Raw genomic sequence first — 22,247 nt, 5'->3', positions numbered from 1 at the left:
GTTGTACTGCTGGAAAATGTGTCCTTTTGCCATCTTTGTGACAGATTTGAGCACTGGAAGAAGAAATTTTTATTTAAACATGATGCAGCAGAAGGAAAAGTGAAAAAACAGAGAGAAATGCAGGTGCAAGAGGTGCCAGCTAAGCAAATGCAAATGTCAGTTCAGGAACAGGTACCAATGGCAGCAATGTTTCAAGCCCAAATTGTCCCACAAAATATGGAAAACGCTAAAATTAATTTAAATAAGTTGTCGAGAGCAAATGTGAATAATTTCCAGAAACAAGGCCTGACAGGAAAACAATTGTTTTGCAAATTAAATAGCACGGCACTAGGAATGCAAGTTTATTTAAAAGAAAACACACCGATGTGCAGTGAGAGGGAGGGCTGCGCTCTCTCAGTGCATGTTCAAAAACATAAATGCGTTCAAAGGTCTGTGACGTATTTCCCAATGACCCTTGACCCAGACGTCACAGAAATGCCCAGCTGCCTTAATTTAGTAGCTGTGGTAGATGTCAGTCATAAAAAGAGTGAGTTTATAATAATGGCATTTCCAATTATTGTAATGGTTCATATCCTCCTGGCTGGCTTTGAGATTCTCCTGAACGCGTTCCAAGAAGCGCACAATCTAGTTTGGGAACACCAGCATGTAGCTAACTACGTCCAGGGCTGGCTTCTTGGGAGCTTGCTCCCAATCTTCTTTCACCAGACTGAAAGGTCCTCTTACATGGTGCCCATTCATAAGGTCAAACGGACTGAAGCCAATCCCCTTCTGTGGTACCCCCTGTGGTACCCCCTGTGGGCAAACAAAAGGCATGGCAGGAGGATTTCCCACTCATGCCTCATGGGTTCTGGTACGCCCATAATCATGCCTTTTAGAGTCCTGTCAAACCTTTCAACAAGCCTATTGGCGCGGTTGTGGTAAGTAGTATAGAGCATGTAGGTTACCCCATACTCCTTCCACATGGCTTTCCTGTACCCTGACAGGAAGTTGGTACCCCGGTCAGATACCATCTCCTTGGGGAAACCCATATGGGTAAAGATTCCCATCAGTACTCTGGCACAGGGGGTGCAGTAACAGTCCTAGGAGGGATAACTTCCAGGAACCTGGTGGCATGGTCCACCTAGACCAGAACAAATCTGTTCCCCAAATATGTCTTGCGGTCTAGAGGCCCAACAATGTTGCAGCTCACCTTCTTGAAAGGGGTGCTAACAACAGGAAATGGCTGCAAGAGGGCCTTGCACTTCCCACTGACTTGCCACTCGCCTGTCAGGTAGGACAAGACTTCTGGAATACATCTGAGGCCTTCCTCATTTAAGGCTATTAAATGTGGGTGGCAAGCCTGTCAAAGGTCTTGTCTTGCCCCAAATGACCTGCCAGTTGCACATTGTGAGCCAGCTACAGTAGGAAGGCCCTGTAGCACTGAGGGACCACCAAAACATGGATTGCGCCAGGCTCAGGAGCCTTAGGCTCACTATACATGAGACAATTCTCCCAGTAGATCAGATGTTTGCCAGAGGTGTCACAAGCTGCATGGTTCTCAACCTGTTGCTGAAGACCCACAAGAGTAACACATCCCTTTTGTACTAGCACTTTCTGCCTGTTTTTAACGACTTAAAGGCACATTTAATTGCAATTTAATATTGTTTTACCTGACACTTTTTTTACAGGGTTACCCCAAACTTTTTGCTGCTCATTTTCGTTGGCATTAGGACTGCCTAACCAAAGATAACCAGTGCTAATGGCCTTGTGCTGTCTCCTTCAAACATGGTACAATTGGGTTACACCTAATCGGTACATTTAATTTACTTGTAAATTCCTAGCAAATGGTATTACCTTAATCCAGGGCCTGTAAATGAACCCCTTCAGTGCCTTGGACGTAGTGTAAGGGTTATGTCCTTCGCCATAGCACTCCTGTGCCGAGGACGTAACTGATTGGCTCATTTCAGTTTCACTGCTATGGTGCTCATGGGGCACCGAAACACATGAGTGAGGTATTGTTGTAAAGGGGAACATCTCCCCTTTCCAATGATACCCACAACTAGACACGAAGACGGGGGAGCAGCCCCTTGGGCAAGGGCTTTTGCTCCCCCATTTTTGTTTGGACATATTCAGTCTTCCTGGCCCCCCAGGGGGGCAGAAGCATACTATGCACCAGCGATTATTTTTATTTGAATATGTAGGGGTGGCGGCTGCACAAAATGGGACTGTCAATGTTCCTACCCCTCCCAAAAACAAAAGGTACAGTTTGTCTTCCCCCACTTGGGGGGTGTATGGAGGCAATAGCCCCTAATCTGCCCCCGGGGATGCAGAAAGTCCATTAGGAACAAGGCATTACATTTTTATGTAAGTTGTGTGGTGGAGGCTGTCTAGAATGGACATGCCAATGCCCCCGCCTCCAAAAAATAGCAATAGCCTTTCTGTCCCCCCTGGGGGGCAGAATCGGGCAATAGCCCTGATCTGCCCTCCCCAGGAATGCAGAAAGCCCATTAGGAACCAGGGATTTTTGAAATGTAAATGTAGGGTGGGGGCTGACCTGAAGGAGAATTGTAATGCTCCCACCCCACCCACAAATAGGCACAGTCTTTTTGCCCCCCTCTGGAGGCATATGGAGGCAATAGCCCGATCTTCCCGTGGGGTGGGGGGGCAGAAATCCTCCTAGGAAGCCAGGGTCTATTTTGCTTTGGTAGTTCAGGGGTGGGAGCTGGCCTGAATGGGGATGCTAATGCCCCCACCCCCCCAAAAAATAGCCAGTCTTTCTGCCCCCCCCAAAAAATAGTCACGGATCTGCCACCGGGGGCGGGACAGAATGCCCACTAGGCACCAGAGATATGTTTATCAGCATGTCAGGGAGCGGCCCCTTAGGCAAGGCCATTTTTTTGTACACACATTTTCGCCTTTTCAGCCCACCTTGGAGGATGATCAGCAATATTTGTAGGCTATTCTGCCCCAAAGGCGGGGCAGAAAACCACTAGACACTAGCAAAAGTTTCTGTGTATGTGTTAACTGGAGTTCGGCTGACGGTCTGTGTGCACTGGCATTTGGCTGGCTGTTTATGAACCTGCATTTTGCTGGCAGTGTGTGTGGACTAGCACTTGGCTGCCAGTATGTGTGGGCTGTCACTTGGCTGATAGTGTGTGTGGTTTGTCACTTGGCTCGTGGTCTGCGTGGATGACACATGTCTGGCGGTGTGCGTGGACTGTCGCTTGGCTGGCGGTGTCCGTGGGCTGCCGCTTGGTTGGTGATGTGCTTGGATGGTGCTTGGCTGTCTGTGTGCATGGATGGCGCTTGACTGGTGGGGTGCATGAATGGAGCTTGTTTGGCGGGTTGGCTTGCATGGAACCTCCAGCGTTTTATTACCCAGAATCCCCTGCAAAACCTCAAATTTAGCTAAAAGTCACACTTTCCTCATATTTCTGTGTGGAAATGTAATGGGATCACCGCTCAGGCACCACCCAGCATTCCCCTCAGTCTCCTGATGAAAATGATACCTCACTTGAGTGGGTGAGCCAAGTACCTGCAACAGAGAACGGCCCAAAACATATTGTGGAGACATCAAAATGATCTATTAGAAAACGTCCTCGTTTTGCAAGGGGGGCACCTGCATTTTTGATCCAGGCTGGGCGGCCATCTAGGGAAACCTACTAAATCCAGACATTTCTGAAAACGAGACACCTGGGGGAGTCCAGGGAGGTGTAGCTTGCGTGGATCCCCAATGTTTTCTTTCCCAGAATTGTGGAAACCAAAAATAATTGCTGTTAGCATGAGCTGAAGCCATCTTGTTTGCAGCATCCATTTTGTTAGCCTTGTGATTCTGCCATCTTCACTGTTGCCTATTTTTCGATTCTGATTGAGTCATCAACCTTAGTTAACTCCTTCTGTACTGAGCCAGAGCAATGTATGAGCTCAGAAAGGCCTGTAGCTGCTAGAATGCACATGTTTGAGAATGTAACTGTCTATCATATCCTACTGATGTAAGCAGTTCTGTTTCCCCTCCTACTTTGCTGACTAAGTGATATTCATCCGCCCATGTTTGTCAGTATCTATTCCTGTGTAGACCTGTACCTTCTATTTGTAACTACATGCTTACTCTGCAACAAACTGTGTATAAAAGGCCCATGGTTTCTGTATTCCATGTATTACCTCCTACAGCGCCTGGGGGTGTTGTATTGATGTAGTCCCACTCATGAGTGATTAATAAACTTGTTATTTTGAATTCCAGCTTCAGTGCCAATCTCTTCTTTGTTAGTCTAAGGACCTGTGGACAAACTTAAGGGTGAACCTGGCACCGGTGTGCCCCTGAAAAGGCAAATTTCCACAGTTTGGCGCCCGACTTGTGGGGCTCATCGGAGACGCGGCCGTCGTCAGGAGTGGTCTTGACGGAGGAATTGAATCTTACTGAGGAGACGTCCTCCGTGAGGAGACCCTTTGTCTTTGCAGACCGAAGTACTTTTCCGGTTTTCCTGATTTGACCCTCCAGGTGGTGGCCGGTCCCGACTGAGATCTCCTTCAGTGCAAGTTTTGCAGTGACCATTAGGTCGACCAAGAGATTGGCAGTTGGAGGCTGGAGACTTTTGTTTAGTAAGGTCGCTGAAGCGGCACTCTTGATTTTGGATTTGCTTGGCCAAGATTCTGGTTTTGTTTGTTTGTTTATTGCAATAAATAAAGGCAGGTAATGTGGAGATTTTTCTCTACTTTGATATATCTGGGATAAGTAATATTTTACTACAATTTGGTAGCATGCCTGCTCCTACACTTCGTAGGTTGTGTTGCTGTCTTGGTGGTACCAAAATGGATTTAGAAAGTAGTAAGCCGGCTCCCCTAGAGGAGACACCTAATAGGTGCATGTATATTAAATACGGTATTTCTTCCATAATGTATAGTACACTGTGGAACAAATATACGAAAAAGGATCCTGATCTACGATGGCCAGTAAATGGGTCATTTGATTTTAAAAAGATTCAGTATGTTGAGCAGTGTCTGTTTAAACGAAAGAGTCGACAAGATATGTTTGATTGTGTATGAATGTGGGAGAAAGAAGTGTATGAGAGAGTGAGGAAAGAAGCTATAGCAGAAAAAGAACAGCGAAAAACAATATATAAAAAAGCATTGGAAATGAAAATGGAGATGAAGGAAATAAAAGAAAAAGAAGATAGGGAGCGTTGTTTAGAGGTAACTGGCCAGTACCCTATTAGGCGCCCCATTTATCCCATACTTAATAGACCTCAAGATGATTCTATTTTGTTTGATCAACCTCCACCCCCGTATAAATTCCCTAGTGACCCTGAGAATGAAGGTTCTGATGAAGAGCATTTGTCTTCAGAAGAAAAAGATGAAGATAAGCAGGACAGGCGGAAGACTCGCTCTACTTTGACTACTGAATGCAAGGCCACTCCTAGATCCGCTGCTCATAAAGCAGCTCGTGGGAGTGCCTCCGCCCCAGAACTCATAGCAATGGTTCAACAGTGGATAGATTTATAGCAGTTATATTTTGTAGAGATGTTTACTTGGGAAGTAATGCTCAGTTTTAGAAAACACTCTGATGATTTAGAGCCCTCTGATATAAATTCTAATTATAAACAATTAAGTGATGGCACCTTTCTTCCTTCACAGGAGCCTGATCTAATTAGGCGAGTGGTAAAATTGCGCACTGACACGTTCCGTCTGTGGGAGGAAAAAAAAGCAGCTGGTAAAACTACAACTCAACAAACAGTTCAGACCCCGGAGCGACTAGAGGGAGCTACGCGGACAGATAAAGATACGAGTGATATTGAAGTTACTATGAAACCCATGCATGAAGCAGCACCTCTGTATGTTCCCCCAAAGGGTGCGGGAACGAATGATGATAAAGATTCAGATGATGCAAAGGGATATTTTGTTTATAATTGGGTCTACACTCCTTGGAGTAGAGCAGACGTTATGGCTCTTAAAGCTGCTTTGCCCGACCCACGGAAAAACCCGGCGCTTTGTATGAAGAAGTGGAAGGAGCTATTAGCTCCTGTACTATGACTGCCAGATATTCACATGTTTTTTGGACTTATTTTGCCCCTTGATATGTGGAGATCAATTTGGAAGGTAGATGATAATGTAGCCTATGATGATACTTGGGTGCATTTAGAGCAAATAGATGCGGCTAGAGAGCCTGCGCAGAAACCACAACAGGAGATATTAGATCTTCCCAAAGCTATTGTGATGAAATTGAAAACTCTTATACCCCCTAAGAAAATAGATTGGACTACATTACCGTCTTGTAAACAGAAAGCGGATGAGTCAGTTTCTGATTTCTTTACACGATTTGAAGAGACAGTCCATGATTTTAGTGGGCAGTCATTGACAGATGACACGGGTAAGCATCTGTTCGTTGACAAATTTGTCGCTAACATGTTGACAGAAATAGTTAGTCGCCTAAAGGCCAGCGAGAGTTCATGGACTACGTCTTTCCCAGTCTCCCTTTTGACTATGGGTCAGTATTATGATCGACAGGAATTGGAAGCAAAAGGCAAGGAGGATAAAAAGGTTAAGGATCTAAAAACGACAGTTATGTTGGCTCAAGTCTATAGTCCACCATTTAGAGGTGGTGATAGAGGTGGACGTGCAATATATCACCCTGGTGTAACCCTTTCCATCAAGCAACGTTGTCATCTGATCAGTGTACTTATTGTAAAGAAACTGGACATTGGCATTCTGAGTGCCCCCTTTTGCGAGGTCAGCGGTATCAGCGAGGTAGAGGAAGCATGAGAAGCTGCCCAGGGAACACAGGAAATAGGGGAGGCGTGGATAATCGTACCAGAATTGAGGCAGTTGAACACAATCCAAATTCTTTTAATATCTTTGATAGACGAAACCAATACCAAATGTCTGATTATTCGGCTGATGGTCCTAAGGATTCTGATTATGCAAAGGAATGCCTAGGATGGGGTAAGGAACCTGTTGAGGTCTCAGTAGATCAGAGGGGTCCCTATTTCGATGCAAACGTCTTGGGTTCTACTGGTCACTTTCTGGTTAATACAGGAGCTACTCGTAGTGCTCTGTCTAAACAATTGGTTCCTAGGGCTCCCCTGTCTGGCACAATGATAACATCGATAGAGTTCGATTGGACACCCACACTTAGCCCACTGTCACAGCCACTTGCATTTAGTCTTGATAAATTCACTGCAACATGTCCATTTCTGCTTTCCCCTAACACGCCGGATAACATTGTGGGTATCGATATGCTTAAACATTTTCGTGCTACAATACGTTGTTTCCCAGAGGGTGTGCGTGTTATTTTAAACGGTAACTATCCAATGGTTGAGAGGTCTTGTCTTATTAAAGAAGATATTGCTTTGGCATCATTACCTAGTACCTTGTGGGCTACTTCAGTTACCGATGTGGGACAAATGGTTATCCCACCAGTATATATTCAAGTGAAAGAAGGTGCTTCTTTGCCTCGACTGCCCCAATATAAAATATCTTGTGAAGGCGAAGAAGCATTGATACACATTGTTCAGGATTTGATTAAGGTGGGGGTTCTGGAAGAAGTCCCTCACAATACCTATAATAGCCTTATTCTTCCTATTTTGAAAAAAGAAATTGATTCTAAAATGTATAGATTCATCATTGATTTGCGAGAGGTTAACAAGATCGGAGTGCCCCAATATCCGGTAGTCTCTGACATCACGACACTTCTTACTATGGTTTCTCCTACTGCAACTACATTTAGTGTGATCGATTTGAAGAGTGCATTCTTCTCGATATCTGTTCATCCTGACAGCCATTATTTGTTCGGCTTCACTTTGAATAATCGATCATTCAGATTTTGTAGAGCTCCACAAGGGTATACAAAGAGTCCTAGCATATATAGCCAGGCTATGAAAAGGCTGCTTGATTCTTTCCCTGTGCCAAAAGGGGTGGCTCTTTTCAATATGTCGATGACTTCTTGTTGGCTGCTGATACCCCTGAACAGTGTGAAGAAGGAACACTGTTATTGCTATCATTCCTTGCCTCTCACCATCACAAAGTCTCTCGGAAGAAATTGCAATATTGTAGACAGCAGGTTACCTATTTAGGTCACCTCCTGTCTAAGGGGGAGCGTGCACTTACACCAGATCCCATTCAAGCTATTTTAGACACGCCTGTGCCTCGTACTCAGAAGGATGTTCAGCACTGATTGGCCATACTTCTTTCTGTAGGCAGTGGATCCCTAGCTTTTCTCACATTGCTAAACCCTTGTTAGCCCTTTTGACTAAAGACACTCCGATGCCCCTCCCATGGACTACTGAATGGCAGCATGTTTTCCAACAGTTGCGTCAAGCTCTTTGTTCTGCACCAGTATTAGGAATTCTAGACTACACTAAGGCTTTCACACTTTATGTACACGAGAGAGACGGTTGTGCTCTCTCAGTTTTAACACAAACACACTGTGATAAGCAGCGTCCTTGTGCATATTTCCCAGCTGTCCTTGATCCAGTCTCCCATGCGCTGCATGGGTGTTTTCGAGCGGTGGCGGCGACAGCTGTGTCCATACGTCAGAGTGAGGGAATAGTCTTGTCACATAGATTGCTTGTGCTAGTACCCCATTCAGTTGATGCTCTTTTAAATCAAATGAAAACCCAGCATTTGACTGGTGCCCGGTTGACAGGATATGAATTGACACTTTTGGCTCCTCATATCCCTCTGAAAAGATGCTCGACTCTGAATCCTGCTACATTATTGCCATTTCCAGCCACTCAGTCTCAGTCACAGGAGTTACAGGATTGTATATCCCTTACTGAAGAACAAGCAAAGGGTCGTGTTGACCTACAAGATACGCCCCTTTCTAGTGTTGATGGGGAACTGCGGGTTGATTGGTCTTGCTTGAAGTTGCCTGATGGCGCGACATCCGCTGCCTATGCAATCACAACACTTCAGACAGTAGTTGAGACAGCTCGCATTCCACAGAACTCAGCTCAAGCAGCCGAGTTGATAGCACTGACAAGAGCATGTGAGCTTAGTACAGATCTGCTCGTTAACATCTACACCAATAGCCGATATGCTTTTGGAGTGGCTCATAATTTTGGGCAACTCTGGAAGGAAAGAGGCTTTCTTACTTTACATGTGTTGCAAATAGTGCATGGGGAATTAGTACACAATCTCCTTACTGCCTTGACATATCCTAAGAAAGTGGCAATTGTTAAGTGTAGCGCACACAAGAAAGTGACTGATAAAATAGCAAAAAGCAATGCTTTTGCGGATTACACAGCTCGTGAGACTGCAATACAGCGAAGTACTACACCCATGTATGTAGTTAAGTCACAGGCTGAGCATTGGCATGATGCCAGGCAAGAGGTACTGGATATGCAACGATCTGCTTCTGTTGAGGAATTAGACTAATGGTCTAAGGAGGGTACATTGGATGATGAGGGCTGTTGGAGGGATAAAGAAATGACAAAATGGAAGTTACCCACCGCCTATTTACATCCTATGATTCACATGGCACATGGGCCGGCACATGAGAGTTTGCCATACCTACTGCACCTTATGAGGTCCTGCAAATGGATTACATACAGTTTGAGCGTTGTAACAACCTAAAGTATGTCTTGGTAGTGGTTTGCGCCTTCAGTAAATGGGTGGAGGCATACGCTACGAAAGATAGTACAGCTCTTACTGCAGCTAAGGTGCTCCTAAAGGACTTTTTCCCCAGATTCGGCATTGGTCGAGTTTTGTGGAGTGACAACAGACCCCATTTCATTGGGCAAGTTGTTGATTACCTCATGAAAGGGTTAGGAATTAAACAGAAGTTCCATGCTGCTTTTCACCCACAATCAGCAGGGCTAGTGGAACGTTACAATTCTACCCTCAAGCTAAAATTGGCCTAAATACAGGCTTCCACATCTTTGAAATGGCCTGATGCACTGCCATTAGCATTGCTATCCATTAGATCGAAACCACATACACGATCTGGCCTCACACCGTATGAGGTGGTTGTGGAAGCCAAATGAATATTTGGGGGATTACTAAGCCACACCCTATACATGATGAACCCTATGTATTGATGAACGACTATTTGTCTCAGTTGACTGACAGTTTGTCTTCTATTTAACAACAGGTTCGGGAGACTCTTCCAGACAGGTCGCAGGGTGAGGGCCATAATCTATGGCCTGGGGACTTTGTCCTAACAAAGTCCTTTCAGCGGATCAGGTCCTTGGAGCCTCGTTGGCGTGGCCCTGAGCATGTGCTTTTGGCTACCAGGACTGCGGTTCGAGTGACCAACCGGAAGATCTGGGTCCACGCAACCCATTGTCGGAAGGTGTTGCAGGACCTAGTGAGCCCAACTGTGTTGGCAGATCATCGCGACATCCTGGATGAAGAGAAAGGACAAGCCACGTCACCTGAAGGACCTGAGGAAGTCTTCCCGGACCACACGATCCCTGGTGCATCTCGATATCACCTGCCACACCGGAAGAGAGACACTTTGTTGCGGAAAAAGACTGTTTGAGCCACTGTCCTGGGTAGTGAAAGACAGAGTTGCAAAGGGGGGTACTCTTTTAGTGGCTACTCGTCTCAGCGAAGAAGCCGACATCTGCCCAGGACCTTAGGGCACCATCTGTTCTGTTGTTCAATGGCAAAATGAACATACCTGCGGAGAAGAAGTCACCTGCTGCAAAAGTTTGTGATCGAAAGAGTATGTTCATTTTTGGACTCACTTTGATTTTTGTCCTCATCGCTACAATAACATGGGTTGTAGAGTAGCTCCTGCTCGACATCTACTGACTCCTACTACTCCTGTCCCCATTGAGCACCTATATTCTACTCTTCCCTAACGTGAAAAGAAGCACCGAATGTCATATCTCAATAACACTTTCATACAAATGTTGCATCACACCCATAATACTATGAACATTACCAACTGTTGGGTGTGTGGAATGATGCCAGCTCATCAGAAAAAGGGAGGAACGCCTTTCATTCCTTTGCCATTTTCACACAATGGCTTCTGCAGAGCCTGGTTTGCACTATTGTGGGCTTCTCATATTGGTAATATTACCAACTTTGATGTAGGAAGACTTAACGCTCAGTTAAATAGAGTCTGTTACCCTGATGAGTAATGAGATCCACAAGCTAAATGAACTATATGGGAAATGGAGGAGTATCGCCGAGGAAATTCCTCCACGCACTATGTTTTCCCTAACACTCGAACTGTCAAGGGTAATGGACCTCCTGTTATAGCTGTTACTAGTGCACGAGCAGACCTTTGTGTGAGCGGTATTGGCAGTATCCCTGTGGGAAAAAGTGACTGTACTACAGTGCTGAACATTACTGGAATAAACAATAGTAGTTTTTTGTCCTCACATAACACCTATTTCCTTTGTGGAAGTAAAGGCTATTGCCACCTACCTCTTGGGTGATTAGGTAGCTGTTTTGTGTCCTTTTTACTACCACCTGTGTTTTTGGCACCTGCATCCTACCACTAAGACTATAAACTGTTTAATGACATTTCTAAGAGCTGATTTAAGAGGACAAAAAATCATGATGAGGTGGGTCAAACGGATACTGCATTGCAGTAGTATATTGACTTTAATTTGGGACTATTCTTCTTTGTTGGTGCGGCCTTAAATAGCAGGAAAATAAGGCACTTAACATGTGTTGTAGAGGCTGTAATCAATCAGACAGCCATGGCACTTGGAAATATCACGGAAGAACCACAAATTGCGAGAATTGTGGTGCTCAAAAACAGGATGGTTTTGGATGTGATCCTGGGAGACCGTTTTGGAGCATGCCACATTATTGGGAGCAGCTGCCATGTCCTGACGACACCCCTTCAGTTTTTGAGGCAATTTCTAAGCTGCACAAGACAGCCACTAAAATCCATCAGGATTCAGGGACGTGGACTTTGACTGCATGGCTATGGACTATGTTTACTGTATGGGGCTGGAAACTATTGTCAGCTCTATGTATATTTGTTGCGATCCTTTTTATCTGTTGCCTATGTATCCAATGTGGCCCGATGCTCTGTTCCCTTTGTGCTTCTACCTGTACCTCATGTATACCAGCTAAACAAAATGTCAAGAATGTAAATACCCGACTAGTAACAGACCAAGAAATTAGTGAGTTAATGATGATTGATGTCCATGATATCTTCCATGCTCCTTCTAAATCATGGAGATCTCTTCAGCTAATGCTAAAAGGGCCATCTGGGGAAATCGAAAATAATTGCTGTAAGCATGAGCTGAAGCCATCTTGTTTGCAGCATCCATTTTGTTAGCCTTAGGATTCTGCCGTCTTCACTGTTGCCTGCTTTTCTATTCTGCTTGAGTCATCAACCTTAGTTAACTCCTTCTGTACTGAGTCAGAGCAATTTATGAGCTCAGAAAGGCCTGTAGCTGCTAGAAGACACCAGTTTTAGAATGTAACTGTCTATCATATCCTACTGATGTAAGTAGTTCTGTTTCCCCTCCCACTTTGCTGGCTAAGTGATATTCATCTGCCCATGTTTGTCAGTATTCTCTTCCTGTGTAGGCCTGTACCTTCTATTTGTAACTACATGCTTGCTCTGCAACAAACTGTGTATAAAAGGCCCATGGTTTCTGTATTCCCTCTACTACCTCCTACAGCGCCTGAGGGTGTTGTATTGATGTAGTCCCACTCATGAGTGATTAATAAACTTGTTATTTTGAATTCCAGCTTCAGTGACAATCTCTTCTTTGTTAGTCTAAGGACCCGTGGACAAACTTAAGGATGAACCCTGCACCGGTGTGCCCCTGAAAAGGCAAATTTCGACAGAATCCCCACCAAAGCTAAAATTTAGCTAAAAATCACATTTTCCTCACATTCCTATCTGGGATCACCATCCTGGCATACATTTCCTACCACCCAGCATTCCCCTTTCCCTCCTGAGTAAAATTATACCTAACTTGTGGGGGTGGGCCAAGGGCTTGCAACTGGGAAGGGCCAAAAACATAGATATTGAGGGGACAGCACATTGAGCTCTAAGCGCTATTTTTTATATACATTGATTCTGCATTGGACACATATACAAGTGAGGTTTAATTTCATGGGGAGACCAAGGGAAATGTTGGGTGGTAGGAAATGTGTGCCGGAGCAGTGACTTCAGACAGAAATGTAAGGAAAATATCATTTGTTTTAGCTACATTTGAGGTTTTCAGGGGATTCTGGGTAAGAAATCATTGGAGGATCTACACAAGCCACATCTGCTTGGACTCCCCTGGGTATCTATTTTTCAGAAATGTTTTGGGTTTGGTGGGTTTCACTAGATGGCTGTAGAGCTCGGGACTAAAAATGCAGGTGAATCCCTTGCAAAACCAGGTAGTTTTGTGAGATATAATTTTGATGTCTCCACAATAGGTTTTGGTCAATTTCCTGTTGCTGGCACAAGTCCTACCCACACAAATTAGGTATAATTTTTATCATGAAACTTGGAGAAATGCTGGGTGGGTGGAAGTTTATGGCTCTCTACAGATGCCAGAACTTTCTGTCACAGAAATGTGTCTAGTTTTCAAAAATGTAAAATGTATAGGTTTGCTAGGTTTCCATAGGTGCCAGCTAAGCTGGGGCCCAAATCCACAGCTAGGTAGATTGCCCAAAAAGGGTCCGTTTTCTGTGGGAAAATGTTATGTGTCCCTATTGCGTTTTGGGCAGTTTCTTGTTGCGGGCACTAGGCCTACTCACATAAGTGATGTACCATTTTTATTAGGAGACTTTGGGGAATGTGGAGTGGGTAGAAGTTTGTTGATCCACGCAGATTCTTGAACTTTCCATCACAGAAATGTGAGGAAAATGTGTTTGTTTTTTACAAAGTTTGAGGTTTGCAAGGGATTCTGGGTAACAGACCTAGTTAGAGCCACACAGGCAACTCATTCTGGATTACGCTAGGTGTCTAGTTTTAAAAAATTTACAGCTTTGCTAGGTTTTCCTAGGTGCCGGCTGAACTAGGGCCCAAAATCCACAGCTAGGTACATTGCAAAAAAAGAGTCAGTTTTTAATGGTAAAATGTGATGTGTCCATGTTGAGTATTAGATCATTTCCTGTCGCGGGCATTAGGCTTACCCACGCAAGTGAGGTACCATTTTTATCGTATTGACGTAGGGAAATACATATTAGTAGAACAAATGTAATTATCATTTGTCTTACTATGCATTTCTGTATTCCAAATGTAATACAATGGGTAAAAAATAAGTCATTTTGAAAAATACCCTCTAATTTATATGCTAATATGGAGAACCCACAAATTCAGAGATGCACAAATAACCACTGCTTCTAATCTCCTTATCTTGTTTTCATTCCAGAAATACATAGATTTCCTTGAGACCTCTTTTTTACTCTTTATAGTTCACCAAATGAATTGATGTATACCTGGTACACAATGTAAAATCACTGCAAGGTGCAACTCAGTTATTGGCTCTGGGTATCTTGGGTTCTTGGTAAACCTACAAGCCCTATATTTCCCCGCAATCAGAAGGGTTCACAGATGTAACGGTACATTCATTAAAAAATCTACCATAGTTAGGAGTTGTTACAGGTGAAAATGTAGGCACAAATGGCTGTTTTTTTTACTCAGTGTAATTTTTTTTAACAACACAACAGACCAACGGCGGACCAGGAAAGCTGCTCCTGAGTGCTGTGTTCCTTTTGTAATCGTGAGTTGAATGATCTCAAAAAGTGTACACATGCACCTCCTGCACCTGCTATTGTTGGGTGCAAGCTGCAAAGCAGATCAGAAACTAGATGATCATGGAGAGGTGCACCACTCTAATTTGTGTTTCCAATCCAATAGACTGACAGTTTCTTTTGTGTATAGATTCATTTATTTCAATAACACTGTTAGACCTGTCAGCCCTTTGGGTGGTCCCTCCTCATTATTATTTATTTTGTCCCACTTCTGCCTCAAACCCTATTATAATTTTTCCTTTTTGGGAACCACCAGACTTTTTAGTGTTGATGCAGGGTCAGGGAGCCATTTTCCCTACCCCTGGAACTTCTGTCTGAGGGCCTGAGACACAAAATGGTGGCCACCCATTGTCACCTGTGACATCATCAGAACCCACTGGAGATTTCTAGAATCTTCCGTAACATTCTGGAACCCTGTGACAGTGAGAGGCAGTTTAGAATGTTGGGAGGCCATCTCAGAGTGGCAGTTGGCATCTGACTAGAGAGGAGAGAGGACCAGTTCAGAAGGAGGTCGGAGTAAGGCAGCAGGGGTGGAAACCAGTGCTTGGAGTGGGGTCCAGAAACCCACCCTTGATGCTAGTCCCTACTGACCAAGCCCAGCCTAGAGCCCTGTGTGGGACCAAGACCAGAAAAACCATCTCAAGGACCTAAATATTGTGAAGAGGCCTTAAAGAAGAAGACCAGCAAGCTCCTGACCTGTTTAGCGGTGTCCTCCTGGAGTCCTGACGTCGAGAAGCCTGGAGACCTGAGGCCTGAGGTGGAGAAGCGGCGCTGACAGAAAGCAGACGTCGTACCCGGAGCCGTCAGAGGTCGAGAGAGGGCGCCGACGGAGGTCGTGGAGAGGCACCGGAGGTCGAGTAAGGAGTCACCTGAGGTCGAGGTGAAGCGCGCCGGAGGTCGGGAGTGGAGATCGCACTCCGGAGTCGCCGGAGATCGAGGTGAAGCGCGCCGGAGGTCGGGAGTGGAGATCGCACTCCGGAGACGCCGGAATCTGAGGTGAAGCGCGCCGGAGGTCGGGAGTGGAGGTCACACTCCGGAGACACCCGGAAGCGGGGTGACCGTGACCCTGCGACGCCGGAAGGCGACATTGAGCCGGAGCAGCCCAGCGACATCGAGCCGAGGTCGCCCAGCGACATCGATCCGGAACAGCCCAGCGACATCGATCCGGAGCCGCCCAGCGACACCGAACCGAGGCCGCCCAGCGACATCGAACCGGAGCCGCCCAGCGACGTCGACCCGGCGCCGAGCGGAGCCGATCATCGTGAAAAGGGCAGTAAGTGGTAGAAAGGGCATCTGAGGCCCTGTGGAGCCCTAAAAGACCATTCTAGGGGCTAGAGGGGTGTTAGAACCAGCCTGGGAGTGCCAGGGGTGAACTGAGACTGGTGCAGTGACCTCTGTGAGGGGTTGTGTATTTTGGGAGAGCCAGATCCTTAGGTTACCCTTATTCTACCTCAGTTCAGGCCCAGCCTTGACCAATCTAGGTGGGACACCCCCCATGTCATCCAAATGACCACAAGCTGTACTTGGGCATAGTAAAACCAAACTACCTCAGGAAAGTGATGTGAACTGTAATTGTCATTAATTGTGTTATTTAAGTTATTGAAGGTGCTTTATTTATTGACTGTATTTATTGTCTGACTGTATTTATTCCTGCATTGTATTTATTGTCTGACAGTATTTATTAGCCAATTGTATTTATTGCACCCCTATTTATTCCTTGCTTATTTATGACCTGATCCTATTTATTGAAACCCCACTGTGGTATTATTTATTTGACCTGCCCTTTTAAAGGAGAATCTTATGGTACTGTATTTATTTTATGAACCCTGCAACTAAGAGAAAATAAGATAAAGACAAACTACTTTCTTTCATAATTTTTACGGTGTAGTGTCGTTTTTGGAACGGATGAACGCATGGTTATTGTGAGGGTGTGACGTACGCTTAACACGGTGCCTGACCCCCAACCGCTCGAGCCAAGCTACCATTGTGCTGGGAACCTGGTGACTGCTAACCCGTTTGCCCGGTTTCCAACATAAAATTGGTGTTCAGCGGTGGGATTGAGCTGTGCTTGCGTCCACTCGACAATAACTTTGGGTAGTCCATAGGCCTACACCGGGAGTTTTCTCCAATCGGACTTCCTAATTTTGAGTTTTGTTTTTTCCAAATTTACTTCTGGTGGTGGGAGGAGGTATTACAAAAGGCACCCCCCTGCATAGCTTCTGTAAGCAACTGTCTTCTATCCTGAGTGGGCAAAATGGAGTTGGTGTTGGAGGATCTGGAAACTTACACGGTGACCCAACTCAGGGAGTTTTGTCAGAGAGAGGGGGTGTTTTGTCCCCAAGGTGCAAAGAAGGGTGAGCTCCAGACCAGCTTAAGGGCTTGGTGGGAGGCACGACGAGAAAGTAAGGTTGAGAAGGAGGACAGGGATGGAGAGCCTGACAGCGAGGGGGCTGGTTTGTACCAACCTGAGGTGGGGGACCTAGTAGCGGGGCCCAGAACACTTTCCAGGAAGGGCAGCAGTGTCTCTAGCAACGGCTTATTAGAAGCAGAATTCGTTGACCGGAGGGAGAAAAGACAGCTCACATGGGATTTGGCGAAGCTGGAGAAAGAAAAAGAGGAACGGAGGATGGCTCACGAGTTGAGGCTCAGGGAGATAGATCTCCAGATCCTACGGGTCGGGGCACACACTGTTCCTAATGGTGGCAGCGAAGAAAGAGAAATCACCAGGGAATCCAAACTCTATTTGCCAAAAGACATAGTAGCTAGTTATAGTGCGGGTGATGATATCGCCAAGTGGCTAGCGGCCTATGAGATCTCATTAAGAGTCCATGGGGTTCCAGAGAAGTATTGGGGAGGGGGATTGTATAAATACATGCCTCCAGCTGGTAGGGATACGTTATTGGCCCTGGAGCAGGATGAGCAGACCCACTACCCCACCATGAAAGTGGCGCTCGTGAGGAAGTTTGGACTAACACCCGAGTAGTATAGACAGAAGTTCCGGGGTAGCCACAAACTGGGCACACAGAATTGGGTGGATTTCCTGGACTATGCAAAGAAGGCATTAGAGGGTTGGATACAAGGCAGTGAGGTGAGGGACTATGAGGGGTTGTTTGATTTGATGTTGAAGGAACACCTGCTCGAAAAATGTTTCCCTGAACTGCGTCAACACCTGGTGGATAGCAAGCTGACCAATCCCCGGAAGCTTGCTGAGGAGGCGGACATTTGGGCTAGTACCCGGGTGTCCACAAGGGGGACTGGAGGGGACTCTCAAAAGACCGGACAGGGCGTCCCCCAGAAGAAAGAGGGAGGGGAAAAGAAAACGGAGTTCTCTAAAGGCCCCCAAAATAGTTCCCAAGGGAAGGGAACGGGATTCACCCCTAGGGCTAACCCACCCAGAAACCCTAATCCTGGCCAGAGTCAGCAGCCAAGGGTTGTCCATTGCTACGAGTGCGGTGGTGTCGGACACTATAAGGGAGATGTGAAGTGCCCGAAAAGACCACCCCCTCCCATTGGAGGAAAGGCCCCCGGAGTAGCTAGTGTAGTGCTCGGGGAGGAGATGCCCTTAGATAAGGGAAGGGAGTGGGCGGGTTTCACTTTAGTGTCCCTGGGAGAACGGGAGATGGTTCCTAAGATCCAGGTGCCCGCAAATACCACAAAGTATGGGCAGTGGGTCACCATCAACGGCCAAAGAGGGGAGGCTCTGAGAGACACAGGAGCCAGTATGACTATGGTACGTAGCCAACTGGTGTCTCCAGAGCAGGTGATTCCCCATGTACTCCACCCTGCCGCGATGGCTGACGGCAGAATGGGTCACTATCCGGTTGCCGAGGTTCCATTTGAATGGGAAGGGGTTGCAGGTTTACTTCGAGTTGCCGTAAGCCCTGCCGTGCCAGTCGATTGTCTGCTGGGGAATGACATGGAGCATAATGCTTGGAAGGAGGTGGAATACCGGACTCATGCTGAGATGCTGGGTACACCTGACTGGGCCTGTGTCAGTACAAGGTCTGCGACTACCCGGAGAGGGAGTTCGTTTAGGCGAGAGCCTGGAACAAAGGCACCGCCGGCTGCCAATCAAGGGAAGAACCGAGGACAGGAGGAGCCTGCCTCGGCATCCGCGCCCCGTGTGACGGATAGGCCACCGGAGGTGGTGGACCAGGAGTCCGCGGAGGGGGATGTTACCAAACTGGAGAACCTACCCATCCCGGCCGAGTGGCACGTGGAGGGAGGGCCGACCAGGGAGGAATTCTGCAAGGGCCAGAAGGAGTGTCCTACCCTTGAGGGACTGAGGCGACAGGCCGAAGCCCAGGCAGCAGGGAACGTTGAGGGGAACTACAATATTTACTGGGAGGATGGCCTCCTCTACAGTGAACCCAAGGCACCCATGCACGGTTCGTCACGGGCCTTGGTTGTCCCTCAACGTTACCGAGCCTTCCTTCTGGAATTGGCTCATGAAATCCCCTTGGCAGGACACCTGGGGCAAGACAAGACCTTTGCCCGTCTTGTCCCACACTTTTATTGGCCTCAAATGAAAGTGTCGTCCGACACCTACTGCCGGACGTGCGTGTCTTGTCAAGCCAGTGGGAAAACAGGGGTGAAGCTGAAAGCTCCCCTGGAACCACTTCCTGTCGTTAGCACCCCCTTTGAAAGGGTGGGCATCGACATTGTGGGTCCGTTAGATCCGCCTACTACAGCTGGTCACAGGTTTATCCTGGTTCTGGTGGATCATGCCACACGGTACCCAGAGGCTATACCTCTGAGGACCATTACTGCACCTGTTGTGGCTAGGGCCCTGATGGGAATCTTTACCCGAGTGGGTTTTCCCAAGGAAGTTGTGTCCGACAGGGGGACCAACTTCATGTCAGCATACATGCGGGCGATGTGGAAGGAGTGTGGAGTGACCTACCGGTTCACCACTCCTTACCACCCTCAGACCAATGGTCTGGTGGAGAGGTTCAATAAGACCTTGAAAGGCATGATCAGAAGTCTGCCTGAAAGCCTGCGGAGGAAATGGGACGTCCTCCTACCCTGTCTATTGTTTTCCTACAGGGAAGTGCCACAGAAGGGAGTGGGCTTCAGCCCCTTCGAGCTTTTATATGGGCACCCTGTGCGTGGACCTCTCAGCCTGGTGAGAGACGGATGGGAAAGAACTCCCAGAAAGCTTCCCCAGGACGTGGTGAGCTACATGCTGGCCTTCCGGAGCCAAATGGCTAAGTTGTGGAAGCAAGCTTCTGACAACTTGGAAGCCAGCCAAGCAGTGATGAAGGCGTGGTATGACCACAATGCTCACCCGGTGGAGTTGGAGCCTGGCCAGAAGGTGTGGGTGATCGAACCAGGAGAGCTTAGCGCCCTCCAGGATCGCTGGTCAGGACCCTTTGAGGTGTTGGAGAAGAAGGGTAAGGCTACCTACTTGGTGGACCTGACGACCCCTCGTCAGCCCCTACGGGTGCTGCATGCCAACCGCCTCAAACCCCACCATGAGAGGCCCAAAGTCATATTGCTGATGGTGACTGACGGAGCAGAGGACGTGGAAAGCGAGCCTCTCCCCGACTTATTTGCATCTCAAGAGAAGGATGGGTTGGTGGAGGGAGTGATTCTCTCCCCGTCCCTAACTCCTGAACAGCAGGAGGACTGCCGCCAGGTCCTGGGGCAGTGCTCTTCGTTGTTCTCCCTTGTTCCGGGTAGGACTCACCTGTGCGTCCATGACGTGGACACAGGAGACAGCCCACCTGTGAAGTCAAAGATCTACCGGATGACAGACAAGGTGAAGGCCAGCATTCACAGTGAAGTCACTAAGATGCTGGAGCTAGGAGTGATTGAACCTTCCAGCAGCCCCTGGTCCAGTCCGGTGGTACTAGTACCAAAAGCTGTACCACCGGGTGCCCAACCGGAACTGAGGTTCTGTGTGGACTACCGGGGACTGAATTCAGTAACCAAGACTGATGCTCATCCGATCCCGAGGGCGGATGAACTGATTGACCGGCTGGGAGCTGCCCAATATTGGAGTACCTTTGACCTTACATCCGGGTACTGGCAGATCTCTCTGACTGATGGAGCTAAGGAAAGGTCAGCCTTCTCCACGCCCAAGGGCCACTACCAGTTCTGCGTGATGCCCTTTGGGCTCAAGAACGCACCTGCCACGTTTCAGCGTCTGGTGAACCAGATCCTCACTGGAATGGAGAGTTTCTCTGCTGCTTATCTGGACGACATTGCCGTCTTCAGTAACAGCTGGGAGGATCACTTGCGTCACCTGCAAGCTGTTCTCCAGGCCCTGAAGCACGCTGGTTTAACGATCAAGGCCAGTAAATGCCAGATCGGGCAGGGGTCGGTGGTGTACCTTGGACACTTGGTGGGTAGGGGAGCGGTGCAACCCCTCCAGGCAAAAATCGAGGCAATCATGACCTGGGAACCCCCCAAGACTCAGACTGAGGTCCGAGCTTTTCTGGGCCTTACCGGATATTACCGCCGCTTCGTGAAGGGGTATGGGACCATTGTGGCCCCCCTCACGGAGCTTATGTCCAAGAAACAACCTCGACGGGTAGTCTGGACGGAGGCTTCCCAGCAGGCCTTTGTGAAACTGAAGCAAGCCATGTGCGAGGCCCCGATCTTAAGGGCCCCAGACTTTTCCAAGGAGTTCATTGTCCAGACGGATGCATCGGAACATGGCATTGGGGCAGTGTTATCGCAACTCAATGAAGAGGGTCTGGATCAACCCGTGGTCTTCCTATCCCGGAGACTACTTCCCAGGGAACAGAAGTGGAGTGCAATAGAGCGTGAAGCCTTTGCAGTGGTATGGGCTCTGAAGAAGTTGCGGCCATACCTGTTTGGCTCGCACTTCCTAGCTCAGACCGACCACAGACCCCTTCGTTGGCTGATGCAGATGAAGGGGGAGAATCCCAAGTTGCTAAGGTGGTCTATCTCCCTACAGGGAATGGACTTTCAGGTGGAACATCGGCCCGGAGTGGACCACGCCAATGCAGACGGTCTCTCAAGGTATTTCCGCCTTAGTGATGAGAACTCCCAAGGGGTTGGGTAGCTCTCCCCACTTTCAGCTGGGGGGGCCGCGTGTTAGACCTGTCAGCCCTTTGGGTGGTCCCTCCTCATTATTATTTATTTTGTCCCACTTCTGCCTCAAACCCTATTATAATTTTTCCTTTTTGGGAACCACCAGACTTTTTAGTGTTGATGCAGGGTCAGGGAGCCATTTTCCCTACTCCTGGAACTTCTGTCTGAGGGCCTGAGACACAAAATGGTGGCCACCCATTGTCACCTGTGACATCATCAGAACCCACTGGAGATTTCTAGAACCTTCCGTAACATTCTGGAACCCTGTGACAGTGAGAGGCAGTTTAGAATGTTGGGAGGCCATCTCAGAGTGGCAGTTGGCATCTGACTAGAGAGGAGAGAGGACCAGTTCAGAAGGAGGTCGGAGTAAGGCAGCAGGGGTGGAAACCAGTGCTTGGAGTGGGGTCCAGAAACCCACCCTTGATGCTAGTCCCTACTGACCAAGCCCAGCCTAGAGCCCTGTGTGGGACGAAGACCAGAAAAACCATCTTAAGGACCTAAATATTGTGAAGAGGCCTTAAAGAAGAAGACCAGCAAGCTCCTGA

This window comes from Triturus cristatus, chromosome 4_2 (assembly GCF_964204655.1).
Source record: "Triturus cristatus chromosome 4_2, aTriCri1.1, whole genome shotgun sequence".
Lineage (NCBI taxonomy): Eukaryota > Metazoa > Chordata > Amphibia > Caudata > Salamandridae > Triturus > Triturus cristatus.
The sequence above is the reverse complement of the archived record's forward strand: the minus strand, read 5'-3'. Positions refer to the sequence as shown.